The sequence below is a fragment of the Macaca mulatta genome, chromosome 5 (assembly GCF_049350105.2).
Source record: "Macaca mulatta isolate MMU2019108-1 chromosome 5, T2T-MMU8v2.0, whole genome shotgun sequence".
NCBI lineage: Eukaryota > Metazoa > Chordata > Mammalia > Primates > Cercopithecidae > Macaca > Macaca mulatta.
Genome location: NC_133410.1, coordinates 97247029 through 97274164, shown reverse-complemented (window position 1 = coordinate 97274164; position 27136 = coordinate 97247029). Strand labels below are relative to the sequence as shown.

Below are 27136 nucleotides of genomic sequence, written 5' to 3'. Positions count from 1 at the left end.
AAAGAAGTGGAACATTAACAAACTAAAAAACAGTTCAAAAGTTGAATCAAAATGAAAAATTCATTAGGAGAGGCAAGAGAATGAAACAAGATGGCCAAGAGCCAAAGGAAATAAACATAGGTTGAAGAGCAGTTCAGGAAGAACATCTTTGATTGTGATTATATTGTTCTTTATGCATATCTTAGCATGTATCATCAAGGCCCTGTTAAAATGTCACTAGGGCTGGAATTTTTGAATTTATCTTTCTATATAACAAGATATGATTAACATCTAGGTATTTAACTGCTTGGTGAGTCTTGTTTGGTTCTTCTGAATTTCTTTTTTTCCTGAATGTTTTGTGTAGAAGAGAGACAAACATAATCAGTGGTTAATTTATCAAACGTTAAGATATCCTAACAACTCTGTGCTATAACGTTATTGTTATTCCCATTGTACAGATGAGAAAATGGTGGCACAGAAATGTTAAGTACTTTTCCTATGGTTACAAAACAAATAAGTGGCTAGCAAGGATTTGAAATGATTACTATGCAATATGTTAAGAGATACAATGATACAGTATAAACAAATGAGGATCCAACGAATTCTGCTTGGATGAAGATCAGGGAGAGATGTAGTAATGAAATTACACATTTCCTTTTGGGGTATCACACAATTTGGTGCCCATATAAATGTTAATATTACCTTTGATTGTGCTCTCATGTAAATATTACTGGTGAAACTGCTCTCATTACCCAGATACTGAAAGTAATACATGAACAAGGATTTTTTCCTGATTTTTTTTTAACCAAATAATCCTAAATCTTGTTCCATTTGTTTGTTTTTTGAGACAGGGGTTCACTCTGTTGCTCAAGCTTTATCACGATTGAGCAGGGGCGTGATCATGGCTTACTGTAGCCTCAACCTCCCCAGGCTTAGGCGATTCTTCCCACTCAGCCTCCTGAGTAACTGGGACCACAGGCATGGGCTACCCATGTCTGGATGATTCTTGTACTTTTGATAGAGACAGGGTTTTGCTATGTTGGCCAGACTAGTCTCAACCTTTTAGGCTCAAGTGATCCTCCTGCCTTGGCTTCCCAAAGTATTGGAATTACAGGCTTGAGCCACCTCTCCTGGCTGACCCTAAGTCTTAAAGACATCCCCACTCCACAGGGCTGGGGTGCTCCATTCAAGTTCAGATTTGTTTCAGAAATTCTAAATATCAAGTACCATTTGTATAAACGAGTTTTAGTAAACAGATATGAAAGCAGTTGGTCAACCTCATTCAGTTATTTGTCCTTTTGTCATTCCACAAGATCCACTTTATGGAAGCCTTGTCAATATTTTAACTGAGTTTTTTTTGTAAGAACTAGTAGTGTGAATAACATATTAAGAGTCCAATAATTATATTTAGACTTCAGGAAACTTGGATGGGAGAAGAGGGTATTTTCTGGACAAAATGTTTTCCTGTGAAGAGTTCTCCCTACACATATAATCCTAAGGATAAGAGTAAACTGGGCTAGAAAGATGAGTTAAATTTCCTTTTAAATGGCATGGTTCTTTAATAAAACTCCCCTAAGAAAAGTTCAACAGAACAAGGAAATAGGATTCATTTTCTTCCCAAAAGATTTATCAGCTAGTGGGAAAGGTCTAGTTTTTCCGAATTTTCCATTTTCTATGTTGTATGACCATAGGAATAAAAAGCGACAAAAATTTCTTATCCAAATGAAATTAGGGAAAAACCATGGTGAATTCCAGTCCTCAGGAAACACAGGGTTCTAGCTAATGGAGGGTTTATTGGAAAGTATTTTTATCATTCTGAATACTAATGACACCTTATAACAATACACTGCCTGTAGATATAAAAACTGAAGACATTGAAGGGATTAGTTATCAATACATCAGATCATTTCTGGACGGAATTTTATTAAAACAAAACAGAACAAAATATAAAGTTATTTTCCTTATTATTTATATTTTTCTAATTATGTAAGGGAGAAACCTTTCATCAATTGGGTATTTTTATTGTGTTTTTGTTTTTATAGCTTTATTTTAATGATATTATGATTTGAGTTGGTAAGGACATTCCACAGCAAGCTACTTTCATTTCTCTGAAACCCAGTTTCTCCTCAGAAAAATGGAGAAATTAGTCATCTCTACCTCATAGAAATGTTGTGAAGATCAAGCTAAGGCACATGAGGCACTTAGCAAGTGCTGGGAACATGGCAAAGGCTAAATGGATGTGAACTATTATACTATGATCCTTCTTGAAACAGGTTACGATGGCTGTTTTGAACTGCATGTTTGTGTCCTTCCCCTCACCCCAAATTCATATGTTGAAACTATAACTTCCAGTGGGATGGTGGAGCCTTTCAGAGGCAATTAGGTCATGAGGGTGGAGCCTTCATGATGGGATTAGTGCCCTTTTAAGAGGCAGGAGTGAGCTCACCTTCTTTCTTCTCCTCACCAAGTCAGGACACGGCAAGAAGATGGCCATCTGTGAACCAGAAGGAGAGCCCTCAGCAGAACCCAACCATGCTGGCACCCGGATCCTGGACTTCCCAGCCTCCAGACTGTGAGAAATAAGTCTCTGTTGTTTATGCCACCCCTGTCTATGGGATTGTGTTGTAGCAGCCCAAGCAGACTAAGATGATGGCACTTATGTCAAGTCTGTGTGCAGCATACCCATATTGACAATATGGTAAAAAATAAAATGTTATGGATTGTATTTTCCAAAGATGGCTGCAACAATATCTTGCAGTATCCCATGTGTGCTCTCCTTACAGGGTAATGTTGCCATGCCTCCCATCAAAGGGGACTCAAAGTCCACTCTCCTTGAAGACGGAGGGCCTCTGTGACTTCCTTGACCAAGAGAGTTGGTTGAAAGTGATGCTATGTGATTTATGAAGTCATAAAAATGCATGTTTCTATCATGTTTTCTTGGCACATTTGTTTTCAAAAAAGTCAGCTGCCATATGAACAGCCCATCTTCCCTGAGGTGCCATACTGTAAGGAAGCCCGAGCTAGCCCATGCAGAGAGACCACATGCAGAAACTCTGAAACCAAATGGACAGAGTGGGGGTGGTGGTACCTGGTTATCACCCAGGCGCCCAGTCCTCATTATAACAGCTCTAGCCATTGTTTGGCTACAACCGCAGGAGAGATCTCAAGCCAGAACCACCAAGCCCAGCACTTCCTGAATTCCTGACCCAGAGATTCCAGACTGTAAAAAATACTTTAGCCTAATTATTTGTTTTGCAGTAATAGTCATGAAACATTCTGCTTTTATCACTTGAGCCTTCCTAATGACAGAAAGAGGTTCTCTGTGAAGTGTGAGATAACAGAGTAAATAACATGATACTGAGAAAATCTTGTTTGCTCACAGAAAATCACTGAAATGTGAAATATCTTTAGTTCTGGAAGGATTTAGTGTTCTCAAAAGAGCAGGCCTTCTGCAGAACACCCATTTCACCCACATATCAGTCTACTCATGTCTACTGTTCCTCAGCAAAGTTTTCTCCTCAGAAGGGGATGATTGTTTGTTATAGTTCTATTTTATAAAGAAGTTTGAAGCTTATGTGCTAATTATTACTGAACACTTTTAAATATTCAAAAATTAATAACGGTTACTCTAAATGAGAATTTAAAATGCAAGTTAGGCATGTTATCATGCTGCCCAACAACTCCCTCAGGTTTTCCACACATTATACCACTCCCATTAGATGTGGATGAGTGCCATTCATCTTCGTCCCCATAGCTTCACTCCCTGGTAGGGTATGGGAATGTTCAGAATTCTGCCACACGTATAAGCAACTATTAGCAAACAGATATAAAAGCACTTATTCAATCTCGTTCAGTCCTTTGTCCTTTTGTCATTCCACAAGATCCACTTTAAGGCAGCCTTGTCAATATTTCAGTGTAGGATGAGCCAATCATCTACTAGTATCAGGTAAACAGTCTTGTATAAAATGTAAGTGTGTGTATGTGTGTGCACTTAGGACAGAAGGGGATGGGGTGGGATGGGGAGACGCAGGCCTGATGAACAGAACTTCAGAGCCACAGCCGTGTCCTGTAAATGTTAGACTGTTGAGCCTGCCAGATTTTTACACCTCTTTTCTGCAAGGAAAAGAGTGTTTATACAGACTTTGTAGCCAATTATATTTATTAAATACTACTAATCACAGCAACGTAAGATTATTTCTAATGTCCCTAACGCTATTTTTAAACGTTTTGGTGAGGATTTAGACAGGGAAATTTGAAGCACTTGCTAAAAGCAGCTCTGAAATGTGTACTCCTGATTATGGTTTTCCAAACACTAAATGCGCCTGTGTGTGAATTACTGCTCAGAATATTACAAATATTAGCTAACTGCACCCAGGGTGGTGATTAAAGTTCACACACACACACACACACACACACACACACACACTCAACTCATTCTGCTTTGGTGAAATATTGCAAACTGTTTTTCTGACAATTTGACAGCATCACATGCACAAGATGAAATCAAATCTTTTCTTTGACCTTTAAGTAGCTACATAATCTGTCCCCATGCTATGCTTTCATCTCATGTACACTCTTCCCCTAACACACCTCACTCCAATCCTATGTATGTCTTTCTTGTTTCTCCAACATGCTTGGACTCCATGTGCCACATCACCTGTGCTTCTGCGGTCCATTCTGCCTGGAATATTCCCTCGGATGGTCACGTGACTGGTCCCTTCCCCTCACTCAAGTGTCTTCACAGACGCTGCTTCCTCAAGAAGGCTTTCCCCATTATCTTCGTACTTCTCAGTCTTTATTATTTTGTCTCGGTTTCTTCATAGAATGTATCCTTACTTGGCATTTTGTAAGACAGTAATTAATTAATTAGTTAATTTTTTTGCCTGTCTCTACCACTAGGATGTGAGGCCTATGTCGGTAGAAAATTTTCTCCTTGGTTCACTGCTTTATCACTAGTGCCTGGAACATGACAGGTCCTTAAAAACTTTTTTAAATGGATGGATTGAATAGCATTCATCCAAACTCTATCTTTACTTATATTCTGTTGTGTTATAGCTTTCTTTTTAAAATTGTATATATTTTAAATGTACAGTATGGTGTTTTGATTTATGTATGTTGTAGCTTTCTTAATTCATTGGATTCTGATAGGTGACTTTTGAGTGATTCTTTGAAATGCAACCCAGAGTGCAGGGTCGGCTGGTTCATTCTGGGCAGTAACACAAAGGCTGGCTCTTGGTAGCTAGTGCTGAGACCAGGGCTGGTACCTATGGCATTTGTTTATCCATTTTGTTCATTTGTTTATAAAACAGAATTCTGAAACGTGATGTGTCAGGAACTGTGGTAGCTCAATAGCAAGGTGTAAGCATTCTCTGCCCTCATCAAGAATAAAGTCTATCAGGGAAGAAAGACAGTTAAACAAGCAATTAAAATCAATCATGGTAGTGCTATTGTGAGATAAATACAGGATGCTATGGAACAGGGATAGGAGGAAGAGGTGGCATCTGCCAGTTGATGGGAGCTGATTGTTAAATTTCCAGGAATTTTGCAAGCTCATTTTAAAAACAGACATTATTAAAGATTGTTATGTAAACTTATAATTAGATAAATTATATTAAAAATAAATTAGATAAATTAGACTAAAAAGCAAAGGTAATAAATGCCACATCATTTCCTGATAATCTTGCTCCTGAGGTTCTTTATGACTGTCGTATCTGTGTGGTGGAATTGTTCTCAATGCTGGCTAGTGCATGCATTTCCCTAACTCTTCATTCAATGACATCATGTTGGTAGCTCGAGATAAACCATGGTGTGAATATTTACACTGTGGAAATTGCTACAGATCAGGTTTTTTCCTTCAAAGAGCCAGTTATAGACATTTACCAGCATGCCATTGCTCTCAGAGCACACAGCACGACGCCTAACCTCACCTGGGGACATCAGACAAAGATCCTGAAAGGGGAAGCAGGAGTTAACCAGGTGAAAACTGTATGGATGATAGAGAGTAGCCCCTTCAACATCAAGGCCAAACAGGTGAGCTAGCTCTTATCTGCATTCAGCACACCATCATTCTGCCTCTGTATGCCTTTTTTCTTCAGGTTACCCTTCCAAAAATACATACTCCATGTATATATATGGATGTATAATTTATTGATATGTATAGCTAACACTGTTAAGCTTCATTAAATTTCTTTTCTGTTCATTTAGGACAATATTTAATTAAAGCCATGATAGAAGTGCCCTAACAGGCCATATTTCACCTTGTTTACTCAGTTTAATTATTTTTAATTTTTTTCATTTAAAATAATCAAGGTTTTATTAATTATAAATTGGGAATATTGTGTTTATAACTTGTGAGATAAGAAGAAAAAGAATATATGTACCCAAATTTGACATTTATTTTTATCTTTTTTTAAATTTTAAAAGTTTTTATTATACTTTAAGTTCTGGGATACATGTACAGAATGTGCAGGTTTGTTACCTATAAGAGTTGTGTATTTCAAAAACTGAAATCTTATAAAAAGTTAAATTTTTGTCTGACAAAAAAAAATTCTTTTCTGTAAGAATGTTGAATATTGGCCCCCACTCTCTTCTGGCTTGTAGGGTTTCTGCAGAGAAATCTGCTGTTTGTCTGATGGGCTTCCCTTTGTGGGTAACCCGACCTTTCTCTCTGGTTGCCCTTAACATTTTTTCCTTCATTTCAGCCTTGGTGAATCTGATGATTTTGTGTCTTGGGGTTGCTCTTCTCGAGGAGTATCTTTGCAATGTTTTCAGTAATTCCTGAATTTGAATGTTGGCCTGCCTTGCTAGGTTGGGGAAGCTCTTCTGGATAATATCCTGAAGTGTGTTTTCCAACTTGGTTCCATTCTCCCCATGACTTTCAGGTACACCAATCAAACATAGGTTTGGTTTTTTCATATAGTCCCATATTTCTTGGAGGTTTTGTTCATTCCTTGTCATTCTTTTTTCTCTAATCTTGTCTTCATGCTTTATTTCATTAAGTCGATATTCAATCTCTGATATCCTTTCTTCTGCTTGATTGATTTGGCTATTGATACTTGTGTATGCTTCATGACATTCTCGTGCTGTGTTTTTCAGCTCCATCAGGTCATTCATGTTCTTCTCTAAACTGGTTATTCTAGTTAGCAGTTCCTGTCACTTTTTAATCAAGGTTCTTAACTTCCTTGCATTGGGTTAGAACATTCTCCTTTAGTTCAGAGGAGTTTGTTATTACCCACCTTCTGTAGCCTACTTCTGTCAATTCATCAAACTCATCCTCTGCCCAGTTTTGTTCCCTTGCTGGTGAGGAGTTGTGATCCTTTGGAGAAGAAGAGGCATTCTGGTTTTTGGAATTTTCAGCCTTTTTGCGCTGGTTTTTCCTCATCATCATGGATTTATCTACCTTTGGTTTTTGATGTTGGTGACCTTTGGATGGAGTTTTTGTGTGGGCATCCTTTTTGTTGATGTTGATGCTGTTGCTTTCTGTTTGTTGGTTTTCCTTCTAATAGTCAGGACCTTCTTCTGCAGGTCTGCTGGAGTTTGCTGGAGGTCCATTCTAGATCCTGTTTGCCAGGGTATCACCAGCAGAGGCTGCAGAACAGCAAAGATTGCTGCCTGTTCCTTCCTTTGGAATCTTCGTCCCAGAGGGGCACCTGCCAGATACCAGCTGGAGCTCTCCTGTATGAGATGTCTGTTGACCCCTGCTGGGAGGTGTCTCCTAGTCAGGAGGCATGGGGATCAGGGACCCAACTGAGGAGGCGGTCTGTCCCTTATCAGAGCTCGAGTGCTGTGCTGGGAGATCTGCTGCTCTCTTCAGAGCCAGCAGGCAGGAACGTTTAAGTCTGCTGAAGCTGTGCCCACAGCCGCCCCTTCCCCCAGGTGCCTCAGTTTCTTTTTTATAGTAGTAGATTCAATAGCTTCTCTACTAATGCTTTTTATCATGCTGATTTTAGTTATATCTTTCTATCTGCATTCAGGGCCTATAAAGTCCTTCACATTTTGGCTGAAGGAAAGAAAGAAAACAGATATTGATTTACTGAATCCTGGGAGAAATGACCTCCTTTAGACGTATTTATGTGTAGCCCTAATGTTTTGCTATCCCAGAGGATAAGCCTGGACTATTGACTCATTGCAAAACCTGTAAATGTGTTAACAAACTCCTCTGTGAGATACCCAGATTGGACCTCTAGGTTTTCTGGAAAACACCACAGAGAACATTGTTTTCAGGTTTCTCTACCATTTTCTTTTACAGAAACCACCAGAGTATCATATTCTTAAGGGTGTCTTTTAAGATTTTTTTACCTTTTGAAAATCACAGATCTAGAAATGTAGTCAGCTTCTGCTGTCTGATGCATGAGCTCGTGTTGATGGCAAAACCTTCACCTATTATTTTGATGAGTGATGTATCCAGATCCTGTTACAACATTATGAGGCCACAAATGGAAAAGTAAAAACAAATGGGAGTACAGTATAGAAACAATGTTTCCAGAGGCATTTAAAAAGCATTTCCAGTCACTCTCTCTCTTTCTTTTTGTTTTTCTTTAAATCTTCTCCCAGAATGTACCGTATAATGACATTGATGCCTGGTCTTCATTTTGTTTTTTAATAGAGGACATGGCCCTTGTATAGTTTGTGGCCATGACTTTAAAATTTTTGTATTTCCATGAGTATCTTGCAGGACAATTTAAAAAAATAGAGGGATGGGTGCAGTGGTTCATGCCTATAATCTCAGGACATTGGGAGGCAGAGGCAGGAGGATTGGTTGAGCCCAAGAGTTTGAGGCCAGCCTGGGCAACATAGTGAGACTCCACTCCTACAAAAAATGAAAAAGCCAGATATGGTGGTGCGTGCTTATAGTCCAAGCTACTCAGGAGGCTGAGTTGGGAAGATGACTTGAGCCTGGGAGGTCAAGGCTGCAGTGAACCATGATCATCGCACTCCAGCCTGGGCAACAGAGCAAGACCCTGCCTCAAAAAAAAAAAAAAAATAGAAACCACTTTTTATAGAATTTCTTTTGGACAATTCTACACTTTAAAAATATGCTTGTGCTGTTTTCAGTGATCTGAAATAAGAATAATTCCCTAGGGATTTGTATCATTTTTAACTCCTAAGAAGAAAATGTGGACAGACAGACTTCAAGTATAACATTCATATAGTTAATTAAGTTGCCATTTATTTTGCTAACCAGAGAGGAACCATTAATTTTGTCAAAAAGATGTAACACTTGAGTGTCTTTAAAAAATCCAGTAAAACATAGCTTCCCACTTCATACTGAAGAAAATTGTCCTGATAGTTTTTTCTCCATTATGCAACTGGGAAGAGCCAAACAGAGAATATTTTCCTTGTGCTGGGGCTGGAATAACGAAGAAAGCCACAGACCTTGGGTAAATTACTCTATTTCTCTAAGAGTGTTGAAAATCTGTTTTAAATTAAGAACTGATGGAGTGAGCAGCACTATTTTTATAGCAAGGGTGATTTTAAAAAATATTCCTTGTAAAAACATTACATGAAAAATTTTAGTTTTAGTTTTTGTTAAAATAAGATTTTATTGCCTTTCTACCAGAAGAATAGAAATAGGAAATTGCAAAAGGCAGCAATTTCTCCTTTCAGTACAGTCTCCCAAAAGTAATCCCTTTTAACAATATGTAATAAGTGATGTGTTGACATGACTGTTAAGACTATTATGAAAAAGCTAAAGAAAGCAGCATGAAAGCAAGATTGACAGACTCATGCAGGGAAACAAAGGCTAGTTCCTGGCTCACTCTCCAAAGGGCACTCCTCTATGATCCTCCACAGGTTTAAACTCATTTTTAGAGTATGGTCACCCTTCTGCTTTCTGGGTACTTTTATATCAAGGCTTCAAAATGCTTTATAAATATATGCACCAGAAAAAAAGTACTTTTAAGGGTCTTATTGGATAAAGTAATTTGCCTTAGCTGTGGGCTGTCTAGACAATGGGACATCCAAATGCAATGATTTTTTTGTGGACTCTGGAGATTGCACAAGAACCAGCCTCTGTTTTTGGTCCATCCTGCTCACCACTAAAATGTGAATTGTCCAAATTCTTTTGCGCTGGCAGCTCTGTGCTGAGCTCAGCCATCAGGACCTCCCCTGCATGAGGTGAGGGTGCTTAGTGATTTTTTTTTTTTTTTTTTTTTTGAGACGGAGTTTCGCTCTGTCGCCCAGGCTGGAGTGCAGTGGCACGATCTCGGCTCACTGCAAGCTCCGCCCCCCGGGTTCGTGCCATTCTCCTGCCTCAGTAGCTGGGACCACAGGCCCCTGCTACCACGGCCGGCTAATTTTTTTTTTTTTTTTTTGTAGTTTTAGTAGAGACGGGGTTTCACTGTGTTGGCCAGGATGGTCTCGATCTCCTGTTCTAGTGATCCGCCCGTCTCGGCCTCCCAAAGTGCTGGGATTACAGGCGTGAGCCACCGCGCCTGGCCGGTGCTTAGTGATTTTGTTTCACATCCACATTGCCACTCCACTCAGAAGTTTGGCAGTTTCCAGGGGTGTTTCCCTGGGCAGGACGCAGAACTCTGCTTTTTATGGAAACTGCCACCTAAACATCCTTTTAAACTCAGGGAATCCGACTCCCTCCTGGAGCGAGACTAGATCTCCTTTTGACCTCAAAGCCTCAAATACCCCACCAACCACTAATAGGACACTATTTTATTCCCACTCTAACCCTGGAATCCACAAGTTATTAACACTTCTCTGAGCAAGAGTGCCCAGCATTCAGAAAAGATTAGCCAGGTGTTATTTTCATTTGAGCAAACAACCTTCTCATTCCTTGGCTAATGAGTCCATATAGCAGTGGGGAAAACTTTATTAATATATTATTTTGGGGGGACCATTTGTCAATGACTGTAGATTACCATAGATATAAGTTGGTAATGCCACTTGCAGTTGATGTGGTATCTTCACTGAAACAGCAAAATAAAACATAGCCCTTGGCTCGTATGTAGTTACTGATCTAGCAAATGCTTTTTGACATCTCTATCAGGTAAGTGAATAAGAAGCAGTTTGTATTCAAGTTGCAGGGATAGCAGGATACTTTACTGATTTCCCTAAGGGCTATCTACATCAACTCACCTGTTTCTCTTATAATGTGGTTTGGAGGGAACAAAACTTTATGCTAGTCCATTACTTTTATGAAATTTTGCTACTTGGACTGTATGAGCAGGAACTATCAAGAACCTATATGCCTTAAGTAAGACACATGAATGCTAGAGGGTGCCAATTCAGTTGCAAGGACCTGTCACATAGGCAAGGTTATTAGGTATCCAGTCATCTTGTTTGGGTACTTTGGGGTATCCCTACTAAAGTGAGATATAAGTTTCTGCATCTTGCCTGGTCCACTGCAAGGAAGGAGGCACAGCGTTTTGTAAGCGTCTTTGGATCTGGGAGGCTTCATATACCACACATGGAGACGCCGCCCCTGATATTTGCTGGAAAATCCATTAGGCTGCCAGTTTTGAGTAGGGTCACACCAAGAAAAGCAACAAAAGGCTCTTCAGCAAGTCTAGGCTGCTTCACTCTTCTAACCTGTTAGACTCAAGGCACTACACTTTAGTTTCAGACAGAGATGTTATAGAGAGTTTCTGGCAGGCTCGCAGAGCAAGACTCTCAGGTGTTTGGAATAAGACTTGGCCTCTTCTGACAACTATACTTGACCTGAAAAACAACTTTTAGTTTGTTGCTGGGTGAGTCAAAGACTGAAAACCTGACTTTTGAAAATAAGAAAATATGCATCATAAATTTAGACATGCACATATCATTCCAGTGTAAAACGAAAGTGTTATGTATGAGACAGGGCCAAGAAGGGTCAGGAAGCACAAATAAACTGCATGAGTGAGTGGTTCAGACTTCCACAGTAGCTGCTCTTACTATTCTCCTGCTTTTCCCTTGGATAATAGCTCCAATTCGTTGAGGGAATTCTCTATGACCAGCTGAAGGAGAAGAAAGAATGGGCCTGGCTTATGGATGGATGGCATGTGGACCTCTAACAGAAATGGATAGACACTGCATTACGGCCCCGCATAGGTGGTACTGAAAGATAGTAAGGAAAGAAAATGTTCTCAGGAGGCAGAATTTCAGGCAGTCTTTTGGGTGTCTATTTAATGTGAAAGGGGAGATAGCTCAAAGGGTGAATTTATACAAACTGACTGGCCAGTGGTTAAGGAATTGGAAAGAACAAAATAAGAAGAGTGGTGACAAGGTCTGAGGAGATGTCTGTGATGGGCCTCTCAGCATGGGCACAGAGTGGGAAGATATTTGTGTCCCATGTAAATGCCCATTAGAGGGCATCCAAGTGGTGAATGAGTGCTTTGAATAATTAAATGGATAAGATGATCTCTCTTAGCGATGTCAGTCTGCCTATTTCCCTAGCCATTTATATGATTGGTCAATGGAGGTATATAAAGTGAACATGGTGGCAGGAATGGAGGCTATGCATGGTCTCACCAGTATGGGCTCAGTCTCACCATAACTGATTTGTCTATGCCATCATTGAGTATTCAATCTGCCTATAGCAATATGAACCTGAAATATGACACCATTCGTGATATTCAGGTAAGTCTCCTGTGGAATGGCGTATGTAGACTCATTTATGGCACCATATGGAGACAAATCTTGTGAGGACAGGGTGTTACTTATATGATGCAGTATATTCCTTAAACAAGTGGCTAATATAAGTTCCTAAGTGTGTGAAACCATATGTCCAAGATTCAAGGGCTGGAGGTGAGAATGGACTTTATTATACCAAATATTTGTTTTGGGGAATGTTTTCCTCACATCCTTGCAATCTTGGATTCTGTGGGTTTATAGTACCAGAAGGAGAAATGAATCCATAAGGAAATACAATAATAGCTCCATTGAATTAGAACCTGAGATTGCCCATTGGCCATTTTAGGCAGATGAAGCAAAGACAGAGAAGAGCTTATTGCATGTACTGGCTGGGTAATTGATTGATCCTGATTACCAAGGAGAAACAAATATGCAGTGGGGATGAGGAGGATTATTTATGGAACCCCAGTGGGATTTGTGGCTACTTAGGACTTTATCACCCCGTGGCCCTTGGCAATAGAAAATTGTGGCAGTGTAGTAAAGATAGGACCACCAAAGGGCTCAGCTCCTATAGGACTAAAGTTTGACTCAGGCAATCAGGTTAAAAACCCATTCAACTAAGATACTTTAATAGAATAAGGAAACAAGAAATGGACGTTGGAAGAAAGATGTTGTGGTTAACAACTTAGACATACTGACCAGTTACAGAAGCAGAGATTTTAACAGCTATGTCCTCTAATCATTTTTTCTTGTCCCCATGTTTCCTCCCACTCCTTTTATGAAGAGCACTGCTGATGGCTAACATTTTTAGGTTGCAAGTGATCTGGCCTTGGAGATACGGTAACTGGTTGGGAACACAAAGTTGTCACCCAAGCAAAGGATGACAGTGGATGTCAAGAAGCAAGACTATGCTGGATCCTTTCTGCCGTTCTACCAGATCCATCCTCCACCCTCATCTATCATTGTCTGTGTGGATCTTGATCAATGGACTTTGCCTCTGGCTCCTGATTGGGTTTGCACAATGGGAAGCAGAAGAAAGTGAAGTTGTGGCTCCTTCTTTTCATAGAGCTGCAGGTTGGACATGCCCGTTTCCTCAAGTCTACAGCCCTTTTCAGCTGGAATTTGCCAGCTAACAACTTCCTCCAGGTTTAGATAGCCACTAAATTATCTTGCCTCTTCAGGGTTAAGGGGTAATGGGTTCCCCTCTATTAGTAGCCAGTGGGTAATGAACTATCTCTGGTTTGTTCCTTAAAACATGCCCATAATAGTCTCTTTAAATAATTCTCCTCAAATTACCTGGCCTGAGTAGGTCCCACTGGAACTCTGATTCATGCACACACTTAGTTCGTTCTTTGCAACCACTCAATGGCATAGATGGGTACGTGATGTCACTTTCTTGCTTAAAATGTTTTAGTGCCTTGTCATTGTAATTGAAATAAAACCCAAAGAGTATGGTTTGCAAGGCCATACTTGACCTGGTGTCTGCCTCCCTCTCCAGGCCAATCTCTCCCCACTCTCCTTCAACCCTGTTGCAAGTCGCGTTAAGATCCCCTGTGGCTCTTTCTCTTGAGGTGCTCATCCCCGAGATCTGCCTACCTGTACTTCAAATTTCAACTGAAATATCACTTCCTCAGAGTCTTTCCCTAGCTATTCAGTCAAAAGCAGTCATCTAAACACTGTCACATTATCCTATATTAACTCTTCTCACAGGACTTAATAACAAGCAATTACTGATATTTTCTCGTCCATTTTTATACCTTTAATCATCTATCAATCACGTCTGTCTGCCTGCCTTCCTTCCTTCCTTCCTTCCTTCCTTCCTTCCTTCCTTCCTTCCTTCCTTCCTTCCGTCCTTCCTCTCTCCCTCCCTCCCTCCCTCCCTTCCTCCCTTTCTCTCTCTCTTTCTTTCTTTTTCTTTCTTTCTTTCTTTCTTTCTTTCTTTCTTTCTTTCTTTCTTTCTTTCTTTCTTTCTTTCTTTCTTTCTTTCTTTCTTTCTCTTTCTTTCTTTCTTTCTTTCTTTCTTTCTTTCTTTCTTTCTTTCTTTCTTTCTTTCTTTCTTTCTTTCTTTCTTTCCTTCCTTCCTTCCTTCCTTCCTTCCTTCCTTCCTTCCTTCCTTCCTTCCTTCCTTCCTTCTCTCTCTTCTCTCTTTCTCTTGCTTTCTTGCATTCTTTCTGGCTTTCTTGTTTTCTTTCTTGTTTTCCTGCTTTTTTTTCACAGGGTCTCATTCTGTTGCCCAGGCTGGAGTCTGGAGTGCAGTAGTGTGATCATGGCTCACTGCAGCCTTGACCTCCCTGGGGTCAGGTGATGCTCCTGCCTCAGCCTCCCAAGTAGCATGGTGTGCACCACCATGCCCAGCTAATTTGTGTGTGTGTGTGTGTGTGTGTGTATGTGTGTGTTTTAGAGCCTGGGTTTTGCGGTGTTGTCCAGGCTGGTCTTAAATTCCTGGGCTAAGGTGAGTCTCCCACCTCGGCTTCTCAAAATGCTAAGATTACTGGCATGAGCCACTGCACCTGGCCCCACTATTGCTTTAGAAGAAAAATTTCCTGAGGACTAGCTTTTAATATGTGTTGATATTAAATTAAAAAGCAGAGATTAGCTCCATCCTATAGATTAGGTAACAGGAGTTCAGAGGTTACAGTTATTAGTGTGAGAATCAGCGCCTATGACTTCTGATATCCATACACCAGGGTCTATTCCTCGTCTGATTTCCCAAGCCTAAAAATGTTGTGGGAAAGACATGTAATCAATCTAAGTATCTATCAATGAATGAATGGATAAAGAAAATGTGGTATATATACACAATGAAATAATCAGCCATAGAAAGGAAAAATGCCATTTGCAACCGTCACGGATGAACCTAAAGGATATTATGTTAAATGAAATCAGCCAGGCACAGAAAAACAAATATCTCATGATCTCACTGATACGTGGAATCTAGAGAAGTTGATCTCGTGGAAGCAGAGAGCAGTGGTAACAGTGGTTACCTGTGGGATGGTTGGTCGGGAGGAGAGATGGGGAGAAGTTGGTCAAAGGATACATAATTATAGTTAAATAGGAAGAATACATTTTAAGAGAACTATTTTATGGCAAGGTGACTGTAGTTAATGATGGTATAATGTATTCTTGGAAAATGTAAAGACAGTGGACGTTATGTGCTCTTAACACAAAAATGATAACGGTGTTAGGCAATGCGTCTTGTTAATTAGCTAGATTTAGCCTTTCCACAATGCATATGTACTTCAAACCATCATGTTGTACATGATAAAAACATGCAATGTACTCTGTCAATTTTAAAACATAAATTTAAAAGGTGCAGGAGAAAAATAAAATTAAAATGCTATGGGAGATGAGCTATGGGAGGTAGTGAGCAAATCTTAACTTATGTGAGACAAAACTCCTGGAAAAATAATGGGGAGCCTTTTATCTCCTTAGCCATGCTAGAATTAGAAATGAATTGTTCTCCAATACTAAATTACCATTTCCCAAAAGGGAACACAAAGCTGTTGAACAGTTCAGTAAGATGTTAAGAAGACATTCCATGATTTAGCAGCCAAAATAACTTTGTTAAATATTTAGTTAATGTCTCTTTACTGTAGGAATTCCTAGAGCCTTTAATATGTTTCTTGTGAAGGAAGGCAGATGTACTATGCAAAGCTACCCCAACTGATTAGAATAGAAAATACTTTATGAGAATCCTATTAATATCTCATAGAACATGCATTTCCTGGACCAAAGTTGAGTAAACACAGAATTAAATCTTTAGTGATAGACATCACATTGGCAGAACAGTCTCATTATAAAGATAAATTTAATAATGAATTATATGTAGAGAAGGAAGAGGGAGTTTATATTGGTGTCTTCTGAGTTTATATTATATTTATATTGGTGTCTTCTGAATTTTGTTCTTTTGTGTCATTTATTCAGTTTCGTGTGAAAGTCTTTTTCTTCCTTCTTTTTTATTATACTTTAAGTTCTGGCGTACATGCGCAGAACGTACAGGTTTGTTACATAGGTATACACGTGCCATGGTGGTTTGCTGCACCCATCAGCCTGTCATCTACATTAGGTATTTCCCCTAATGCTCTCTCTCCCTTAGCCCCCCAACCCCAACAGGCCCCATATGTGGTATTCCCCATCAGCCTGTCATCTACATTAGGTATTTCCCCTAATGCTATCTCTCCCTTAGCCCCCCAACCCCAACAGGCCCCGTATGTGATATTCCCCTCCCTGTGTCCATGTGTTTTCATTGTTCAACTCCCATTTATGAGTGAGGACATGAGGTGTTTGGTTTTCTGTTCTAGTGTTAGTTTGCTGAGAATGAGGTTTCCAGCTTCATCCATGTCCCTGAAAAGACATGAACTCATTCTTTTCTATGGGTGCATAGTATTCCATGATGTATAAGTGCCACATTTTCTTTATCCAGTCTGTTATTGATGAACATTTGGGTTGGTTCCAAGTCTTTGCTATTGTGAACAGTGCTGCAGTAAACATATATGTGCATGTATCTTTATAGTAGAATGATTTAAAATCCTTTGGGTATATATGCCATAATGGTATTGCTGGGTCAAATGGTATTTCTAGTTCTAGAACCTTGAGGAATCGCCACACTGGCTTCCACAATGGTTGAATTAATTTACACTCCCAACAGTGTAAAACGTTCTTATTTCTCCACATCCTCTCCAGCATCTGTTATTTCCCAACTTTTTAGTGATCATCATTCTAACTGGCACGAGTCTTTTTCTTTTTTCCAAGTATGTGTCTGCCAAGTTTTTATTTCCCTCATCAAACCATGTATTATTTCTGACTATTCTGGTAGAAGTGTTGAAACATTTTTAAGCCTATTGCAAATGCCTTCTGTCCAGATCCAGATAATTTCTACAGGAGTCTGATCGATATCTCATTACTGCCAGGGCAGCCTGCACTGCTGTAGTTTGTAGTCTATTTGCTTATTGTAGGAATTATATCATTAAGAAGACTTAAGGTGTAAAACATTGAGTGACAAAGATGTTTCAATGAGGAAAAAAGGGACTTCAACTAGAACGTAAAGAGCACAAGAATAAAGTCAAGAAAGGAAGAAAGGAGAGAGGGAGGAAGGAAAGGAGGGAGGGAGGAAGGGAGGGAAGGACAAGGACAAAGCCTAAACTTGCTAAAATGCTGGGATAATTGGCACAGAGAGGTCCTATTGCTAGAGAAAGCAAGTTAGATGGTCACCCTATTTATGCCATTTTTAGCTATTCTGCTCATTGGTATGTACTTAATAGAAATATGTGCACATGTGAAATGAGAAATATACAAGAATGTTTAAAGCAGCATTATTTATAATAGACCTAGAGTGGAAATAACTAAAATAGGCATCAACAGTAGAATGGAATACCATGCAGCAATGGAAAAGAATAAACTACAGCTATATGCTACAACATGAACATATCTGAAAGCATAATATTAATTTCCTTTAATATAAATGTCAAGAACAGGCAAAATTAAATTATAATGTTAGATGTAATAATCACCTTTGAGGATGGTGTAAGCAATTGATTAAGATAGTTTCAAGGGACTTCTGTGGTGCTGGCAATATTTTATTTCTTTTTTTTAATGTGGTAAAAAACATAAAATTTACCATCTCAACCATTTTTAAGTGTACAGTATAGTAATGCTAACTATAGCTCATTGTTTTGGCAGATTTTTTGAACTTTTCATCTTGCAAAACTGACTCTATACCCACTGGTCAAGTGATCTTCAACAAGGGCACTAAAACTATAAAATGGGGAAATAATATTTTCTTCAACAAATGGTATTGAGAAAACTGAATATCCATATACAAAAGAATAAAGTTGGACTCTTACCTTATACCATATTTTAAAATGAACTCAAAATGGGATTAAAGATCTGAAACTTTAAAACTCCTAAACTAGTAGGGAAGAATCTTTACAAAGCTGAATTTGGCAATGATTTATTGCCTGTGACACCAAAAGCACAGGCAATGAAAGCAAAAATAGACAAATGGAACTACATCAAACTAAAAAGCTTCTGCACAGCAAAGAAAACAGTCAACAGAGTGAAAAGGCAAAAATGGGAGAAAACATTTGCAAATCATATATCTGGGAAGGAGTCAATATCAAGAATATATAAAGAACACCTGTAACTTAACAACAACAACAACAAAAATAACCCAATTTAAAAAATTGGCAAAGGACTTAAATATATATTTCTCCATAGAAGATATACAAATGCCCAATAAGCATATGAAAAGGTGTTCAACGTCACTAATTATTTAGAAAACTCATGTCAAAGCCACAGTGAGATATCACTTTATACCTATTAGCATGGCTGCCATTTAAAAAAAAAAACCCAAAAACAGAAAATAACAAGTGCTGGCAAAAATGTGGAGAAATTGGAACCCCTGTGCACTGTTAGTGGTGATGTAAAATTGTTCAATCCCCATGAAAATTTGTCTCAGGACTCTATTCTGGTCCACTGGTCTGTATGTCTGTCTTTACATCAATACCATACTGTTTGGATTGCAGTAGCTTTGTAATATGTTTTGTAATCAGGAAGTGTGAGGCCTCTGGTTTTCTCATTTCTCTTAGGATTGTTTTGACTATATGGCTTCTTTTGAGATTTCATATGAATTTGAGGATTTTTTATTTTTAAAAAATTCCATTGAAATTTCATAGGGATGGCATTGAATCTGTAGATTGCATAGTTTGCATACTTTAATAATATTAAGCCTTTCAATCTGTGAAAATAGGATGTTTTTTCATTGATTTGTGTCTTCTTTAATTTCTTTCAGCAATGCTGTGTAGTTTTGTGTATAAGTCTTTCACCTCCTTGCGTAAGTTTATTCCTAAGTATTATATATTTTTGATGCTATAATACATGAAATATTTTTCTTAATTATCTTTTAAGATTGTTCATTGTTAATGTATAGAAATGCAACTGATTTTTGTGTGTTGATTTTGTATCTTGCAACTTTGCTGAATTCATTTATTACCTTAAACAACTTTTTTGTGGAGTTCTTACAAGTCTCTACAAATATGGTCAGAGGCGTTTGAACTAGAGTGACTCCATTTTGAATAGGGGATGGGTAAAAAAAGGCTGAGACCTGCTGGACTGCATTCCCAGAAAGTTAAGCATTCTTAGTCACAGGATGAGATAGGAAGTCAGCACAAGATACAAGTTACAAAGACCTTGCTGATAAAACAGGATGAGGTAAAGAAGTTGGCCAAAACTCACCAAAACCAAGATGGTGATGAAAGTGACCTCTAGACGTCCTCACTGCTCATTATATGCCAATTACAATGCATTAGCATGCTAAAAGACACTCCCACCAGCGCCATGACAGTTCACAAATACCATGGCAGTGACTGGAAGTTACCCTCCATAGTTTCAAAAAAGGAGGAACCCTCAGTTCTGAGAAATCTCTGTCCCTTTCCCAGAAAACTCATATATAATCCACCCCTTGTTTAGCATATAATCAAGAAATAACTATAAATATACTCAATCGAGCAACCCACACTGCTGCTCTGCCTATGGAAGAGCCATTCTTTTGTTTCATTAGGTTTTTAATAAACCTACTTTCACTTTACTCTTTGGACTCACCCCAAATTTTTTCTTGTGCAAGGTCCAAGAACTCTTTTTTGGGTTCTGGATCGGGATCCTTTTCCAGTAACAATGTCATCTGCAAACAGAGATAACTTTATTTCTTCCTTTTCAATTTAGATACCTTGTATTTCTTTTTCTTTCCTAATTGTTTTTGCCTAATTGCTAGGACTTCCAGTACTATGTTGAATAGAAGTGGAGAGAATGGATATTCTTGCCTTGTTCCTGATCTTACAGGAAAAGCTTTCAGTTTTTCATTATTGAGCGTTATGTTAGCTGTGGGCTTTTCATATATGGCCTTTATTTTCTTGAGGTAATTTATTTGTATTTCTAGTTTGTTGAGTGTTTTTATAATAAAAAGGCATGAAAATTTTGTCTAATGCTTTTTGTGTCAATTGAGATGATTATGTAATTTTTATCCTTTCTTCTGTTAATGTGGTTTATTACACTGATTGGTTTTTACACGTTGAACAATCCTTGCTTCTTAGGGATAAAACCCACTTAGTCATGGTGTATAATCCTTTTAATGTACATTTGAACTCTGCTAGAATTTTCTTTTTCTCTTTTTTTTTTTTTTTTTTTGAGAGGGAGCCTTGCTTTGTCGCCCAGGCTGGAGTGCAGTGGTGCGATCTAGGCTCACTGCAAGCTCCGCCTCCTGGATTCACGTCATTCTCCTGCCTCAGCCTCCTGAGTAGCTGGAACTACAGGCGCCCGCCACCACACCTGACTAATTTTTTTGTATTTTTAGTAGAGATGGGGTTTCACCATGTTAGCCAGGATGGTCTGGATCTCCTGACCTCATGATCCTCCCACCTCGGCTTCCCAAAGTGCTGGGATTACAGGCCTGAGCCACCGCATCTGGTGAACTCTGCTAGAATTTTATTGAGAATTTTTGCATCAATATTTATCATGGATATTGAACCCCATAGGTTTCTTTTCTCATAGTAGATTGATCTGGCTTTGCTATCAGGTTAATTCTGTGCTCAGATAATAAGACTGGGTGTTACCTCTTTTTTAATTTTTTGAAAGAGTTTGAGAAGAATTGGTGTTAACCTTTCTTAAAATATTCGGTAGAATTCTACAATGAAACCATCTGGTACCGGTCTTTTCTTTTCTGGGTGGTTTTTGATTACTGATTCAGTCTCCTTACTGGTTACAGGTTTGTTCAGACTTTTTATTTCATGATTAAATCTTGGTACATGGCATTTTTCTAGTAACTTATCAATTTTTTTTAGGATATCCACTTGGTGTAAAATAAAATATTTCCTGTCATATACAAAACAATTTTCATTTCATTCTTGAGTGGTGTTTACTTCTGATCACAATTGTGTATAACAGAGGTGTCGAATCTTTTAGCTTCCCTGGGCCACATTGAAAGAAGAAGAGTTGTGTTGGGCCACACATAAAACACGCTAACACTAATGATAGCTGATGAGCTAAAAAAAAAAAAAAAAAAATTCACACACAAAAAATCTCATAATGTTTTAAGAAAGTTTCCGAATTTGCATTGGGCCACATTCTAAGCTGTCCTGGGTTGCATACAGCCGGCAGGCCACAGATTGAACAAGGTTGGTGTATAACCCAATGCACTCTTAGAAAACTTTGAACATTTTAAAACCAAACTGTCTAATGAAAACCCCCTATTATTCAAGAAATGTCTATATAATACTTAATTTTTCTAATTTAGCATAGATCATCAGTTAAAATTAAGAAGAGAAACACAAATATAACTATCAAACACACCCATGAAAAAATCTCAGGGTAATAAATTGATTTTTGGTTGACTATTTTGTCGGTTTGCAAAGTAATGTGATAGCTTTTCAGTAATTTATTGAGTCACTTTCTCAGTCATCAAGATGTTATTGCATTTATCAGACTGAGACGTCACTTCTTTAAAGCAGTTGTAATTAAACTGTAGCAGCAAAATAAAATAGAGAACAACCCTATCAATCCCCTTCATTCTTCCTTCCTTTCAACAGTATGGCTCCATTTCTTTCAGAATATCCTTTAAAAACTGATTGAATAGAAATCCATCTCCTTCCTAGCATAGGGATTTAGAATGGGTGCCACACATATTTGAAAAGAAGTGCTGTAAAGTGTTTGCATTTCAAGACAAAAAACTAACTGCTGACTGATACACCTGAGCAAAAGGCAACTCTGCCTTCCCTGTAGTAAATGTAATTTAATACAGGTCATTAGCTAAGGGAAGAGCAGCAATTTGAATTTTCAAAGTTTGATTCTCAGGGTCATCTACTTAAGAATCACCTGGGCTGCCCATTAATGGAAAGGGCAGGGAGGGTCCCATGGATTTGCATTTCCATTTCCATGGGCAGCCAGAGTGATTTTTTTTTGGGTGGGGGATGGCATCTATCTCTGCGGCCAGGCTGGAGTGCAGTGGCGCCATCTCGTTTCACTGCAACCTCCGGCTCTCTGGTTCAAGCGATTCTCCTGCCTCAGCCACCACGCCCAGCTAATTTCTGTATTTTTTAGTAGAGACGGGGTTTCACCATGTTGGCCAGGATGGTCTTGATCTCCTGACCCCGTGATCCACCTGCCTCAGTCTCCCAAACTGCTGGGATTACAGGCATGAGCCACAGAGTGATTTCTTTCCTTTGCAGAATCTCAATAAGCTCTGGAGAATTAGATGGACTGGAAAGACTGATTCTTTTGATTATTTGTGAGCATTCTTGGCAGCTCCTTAAGTGGCAGTAACACAGAGTAAATTCCTACCTCAAAAATATCTTAATAGATTTTTAGATTCAGGCTTATAAATTATTAGATACATTAGTTTTTAGATTTTATATTTCAATTATGTTGGATTCTACTAACTCATCAATTCACGGCATTAATTCATGGTATTTTCGAGTTCTCTAAAGTCTTTTCATATCATACTCACTTTCTATATTTTAATATGCCCCAGGAGGGCAGGAATCTTTTTGTTTGTTCACAGATGCATAACAACTACCTAAAACAATTCCTGGCTCATGGTGTTACAGTTTGGATTCGCCGCTGGTAATTCAGATACCTGCCATGGGTAACAATGGCAAGTGTTCAATAAATATTTGCTGAACGAATGAATAAATGGAGAGGGGTATACCCACAGATTAAATGTCAGTTTCTCATTTTGTTGAAGCCGTAGCTGTGTGCACAAAGATTCAGAAGGGTTTCTTAGGATTTGAACAAGGCCGATGGCTTTTGATTCAAGGTACTAAAGGATGTACAGATGTTTCTTCTTAGATTTGCCTGTGCAGATTGGTAAGGGCATCAACAAAAAAATAACTGTTCTTCTAAAAGTCTTGGGAAAGGAAAGAAGAAAAGGAGACAGGAAATGGAACAACTGGTGACAGAAGAAAGGAGAGAAGGAGGAAAAGCTCAGGGAAGAAAGGTTGGGCAAACTTAGAAATTGAGGAAGGCTTCATGTGACAGAGAGTAGGCAATTCAGGTCCAAAATCTGTTATCTACAATTCTGAAATTATGAAAGCATGAAAACAAACATTTTTAAAAATTCGTTTGATAGCAAAACCTGACCTGAATTACTGTGAAGGTCTTCATAGTCTTTTTCTTGTGTTGTGGGAATATTTCTTAGTTTTACTGCAATAAGGTTAATATTGTGGATGAAAAAGTGTCAAACTCTGCAAAATATTTGAAAGGATTTATTCTAAGCCAAATATGAATAACCAAGGCCCAAGGCACAGTCTCAAAAGGTCCTGAGAACATGTGCCCAAGGTGGTTGGGTTACAGCTTGATTTTGTACATTTTAGGGGGACACAAGTTACAGGCAGACATCAATCAATATATGTAAGGCGTAAGTTGGCTTGGACCAGAAAGGCAGGACAACTTGAAGCAGAGGCTTTCAGGTCATAGGTAGCTTCAAAGGTTTCTTGACTAGCACTTGGTTGATAGAGTTATTAGATAAAGAACTGGAATCAACAGAAAGGAATGTCTGAGTTAAGATAACGGGTTTTGGAGGCCAAGCTTCTTATTATGTAGATGAAGCCTCCAGGTAGCAGCCTTCAGAAAGAATAGATGAAAATGTCTCTTATTAGACTCCAAAAGGTACCAAACTCTTACTTAATCTCTCCTAGATCAGGAAAAGACCTGGAAAGGGAAGGGGATTCTCTACAGAATGTAGATTTTTCCCATAGGAGACAGCTTTGCAGGGTCATTTCAAAGTATGTCAAAGAAATATATTTTGGGGTAAAATACTCAGATTTCTTTCAGGGCCTGCTATCTGTCATGTGATGAGATACTAGAGTCAGGTTGGAATTTGGTATGTTATTGCTACAAAGTGCCTATTTTCTCAGTCTTAAGATCCCTGTTTTAATGTTAATGTTGGTCAGTTGTGCCCGAATTCCAAAGGGTGGAGAGTATAATGAGGGATGTTTGGCTGCCCCCTCTTCCCATCATAGCCTGAACCAGTTTTTCAGGTTAACTTTGTAATGCCCTTGGCAGAGAGAAAAGATCCATTCAGTCAGATGGGAGGCTTAGAATTTTATTTTTGGTTTACAATATGATTGATTATGGGGTATTGCCCCAGACTCTTCTGTAATATACATGTATAAATATCATTATCTTTATAAAAATCAAGAAAATTCTGAACTCCCAAACACCTCTGGCCCCAAGGGCTTCAGATAAAGGATTGTGGACCTGTATAACTAACATCTCACAAAGGTATGTCAAAGGGAAATACATTTGTCCAGATCTCAGGGTATTATGTGGGTGTTTGGGGTTAAATTGTGTCTCCCTCACCTTCAAATTCTTATGTTAAAGCCCTCATACCCAAGTATCTCAAAATGTGACCTTATTTGGAGATAGGGTCTTTACAGAGGTAGTCAAGTTAAAATAAGGTCATTAGGGCAGGCCCTAATGCAGTATGACTGGTGTTCATATAGAAAGAGGGAATTTGGGTATGAACAGGTATAGAGAGATCACTATCTACAAGGCAAGAAGAGAGGCTGGAATAGATCCTTTTCTCACAGCTTTCAGAAGGAACTAACCCTGCCCACACCTTGATCTTGGACTTCCAGGCTCCAGAACTGTGAGACAATAAATTTCTGTTGTTTAAGTCACCCAGTCTGTGATACTTCGTTACAGGCCTGTAGGAAACAGACATTAATAGATATGTGAGTGCTGTGAACCCCAAATATCTGAGACAGGTCTCAGTCAATTTAGAAAGTTTATTTTGCCAAGGTTAAGGACACACCCACAACACAGCCTCAGGAAGTCCTGATAGTATGTGCCCAAGGTGGTCGGGGTACAGTTTGCTTTTACACATTTTAGGGAGACATGAGACATCAATCAATATGTAAGATGTATATTGTTTCATTCTGGGAAGGCGGGACAACTTGAAGTGAAGGCTTCCAGGTTAAAAGTGGATAAGAGACAAAAGGTTGCATTCTTTTGAGTCCCTGATCAGCCTTCCACTGAAGACATGATTTAGTCTGACTTAGTGAATCTGCATTTTTACATAAACAATAGGGCAGAGGAAGCAATCAGATATGCATTTGTCTCAGGTGAGCCTCAGAGGGATGACTTTGAGCTCTGTCTGTCCTTTGTCCACAAGGAATTTCTTGTGGGCAAACTGTGAGGGAGGTATGTAGCTTCTTATCTTTGTAGCTATCTTATTTAGGAATAAAATGGGAGGCAGGTTTGCCTGACATAGTTCCCAGCTTGACTTTATTCTTGGTTCAGTGATTTTGAGATACCAAGATTTAATTTCCTTTCATAGTGCTCTACAGGAAATGCCAGAGATATTGGTGTGCTGCAAGTAAAGAGAATAAGACCCGCCTGGCACAGTGGCTCACACCTGTAATCTCAGTACTTTGGGAGGCCAAGGCAGGAGGATCACTTAAGGCCAGGAATTAGAGATCAGCCAAGGCAACATGGCTAGATTCCAGTCTTCACAAAAATTTAAAAAATTATCTAGATTGGGAGACTGAGGTGGGAGGCTCACTTGAGCCCAGGAATTCAAGACTGCAGTGAATTATGATCACGCATTCCAGCCCGGGTGACGGAGGGAGACCCTATCTTTCTAAAAATAAAATAAAATTAAAAGCATAAAGCCAAAAGTGGCTTAAAAGTTTGAATTGGTGATAAATAGTTCCAGGGTTGTTTCAGTGTTTTGATGCTATCATCAAGGACCTGGCCCCTCTTTTCTTGCCTTTTTTCCCTTTTCCCTCCCCTCCCCTCCCCTCCCCTCCCCTTCCCTCCCCTCTCCTCCCCTCCCCTCCCCTTCCCTTCACTTCCCTCCCCTTCCCTTCACTTCCCTTCCCTTCCCTTCCCTCCCCTCCTCTCCCATTCTCTTCCCTCCCCTCCCCTCTCCTTCCCTTCCTTCCCAGTCCCTCCCCTTTCTTCTCTTTTCTTTTTTTTCACCTCCTCCTTCCTTCCTCCTTCCCCCTCCCTCCTCTTCTTCACCATCAGTGTGGCAGCAGTATCTCTCTCCATGGCTATACAATGGCATCAGTTGCTCCAAGTATTATATCCTCATATGACAAAATATAAAATAGGAAAGGAAGAGGTTCTTCTTGAGGCTTTCTCAGCAGTCTCCCTATATTTATTTCATGGGTCAGAACCAAGTCACATGGCCATTGCCTGCTGCAGGAAGGCTCGGAGAGGGAGTACAGTCTGTTCTGCCACATCCATTTCCAGGAAATGAGCACATACATGCATTGATAAATAGGGGAATTATGTTGACATACTCTGGAAGCTGTGTTGGTGTAGCAAAAGAGCAGACTATAGCAGCCTAGCAGGAGAGAGAATTAATAATAACTTTTAGCAGGAAAGGCAAAAGCCTTTAGCTGTACAGGCAGGAACCTTTTTTAACTTTGTGAAAGAAAATGTAAAATGAGTGCTTATTCCTGACACTCCCTCATGTGAGGGCACCTATTACTCCTGAGTCTTGTACAACTCTAAGCCTGTGGCGGGTTCCACTTCCTCCTATATTTCACTCGCATCCGTGTGAAGAGAACACCAAACAGGCTTTGTGTGAGCGACAAGT

At 39.2% G+C, this 27136-nt stretch overlaps 1 long non-coding RNA gene across 1 annotated transcript; it reads left to right on the top strand.

The window, feature by feature from the left end:
• The first annotated feature begins 2409 nt into the window (after positions 1 to 2409).
• LOC114678350 (uncharacterized) lies at positions 2410 to 14019 on the top strand. Its single transcript, XR_013417226.1, has 2 exons — positions 2410 to 2551; positions 13325 to 14019. It is a non-coding gene; the product is annotated as an uncharacterized LOC114678350 (long non-coding RNA).
• Positions 14020 to 27136: the final 13117 nt, after the last annotated feature.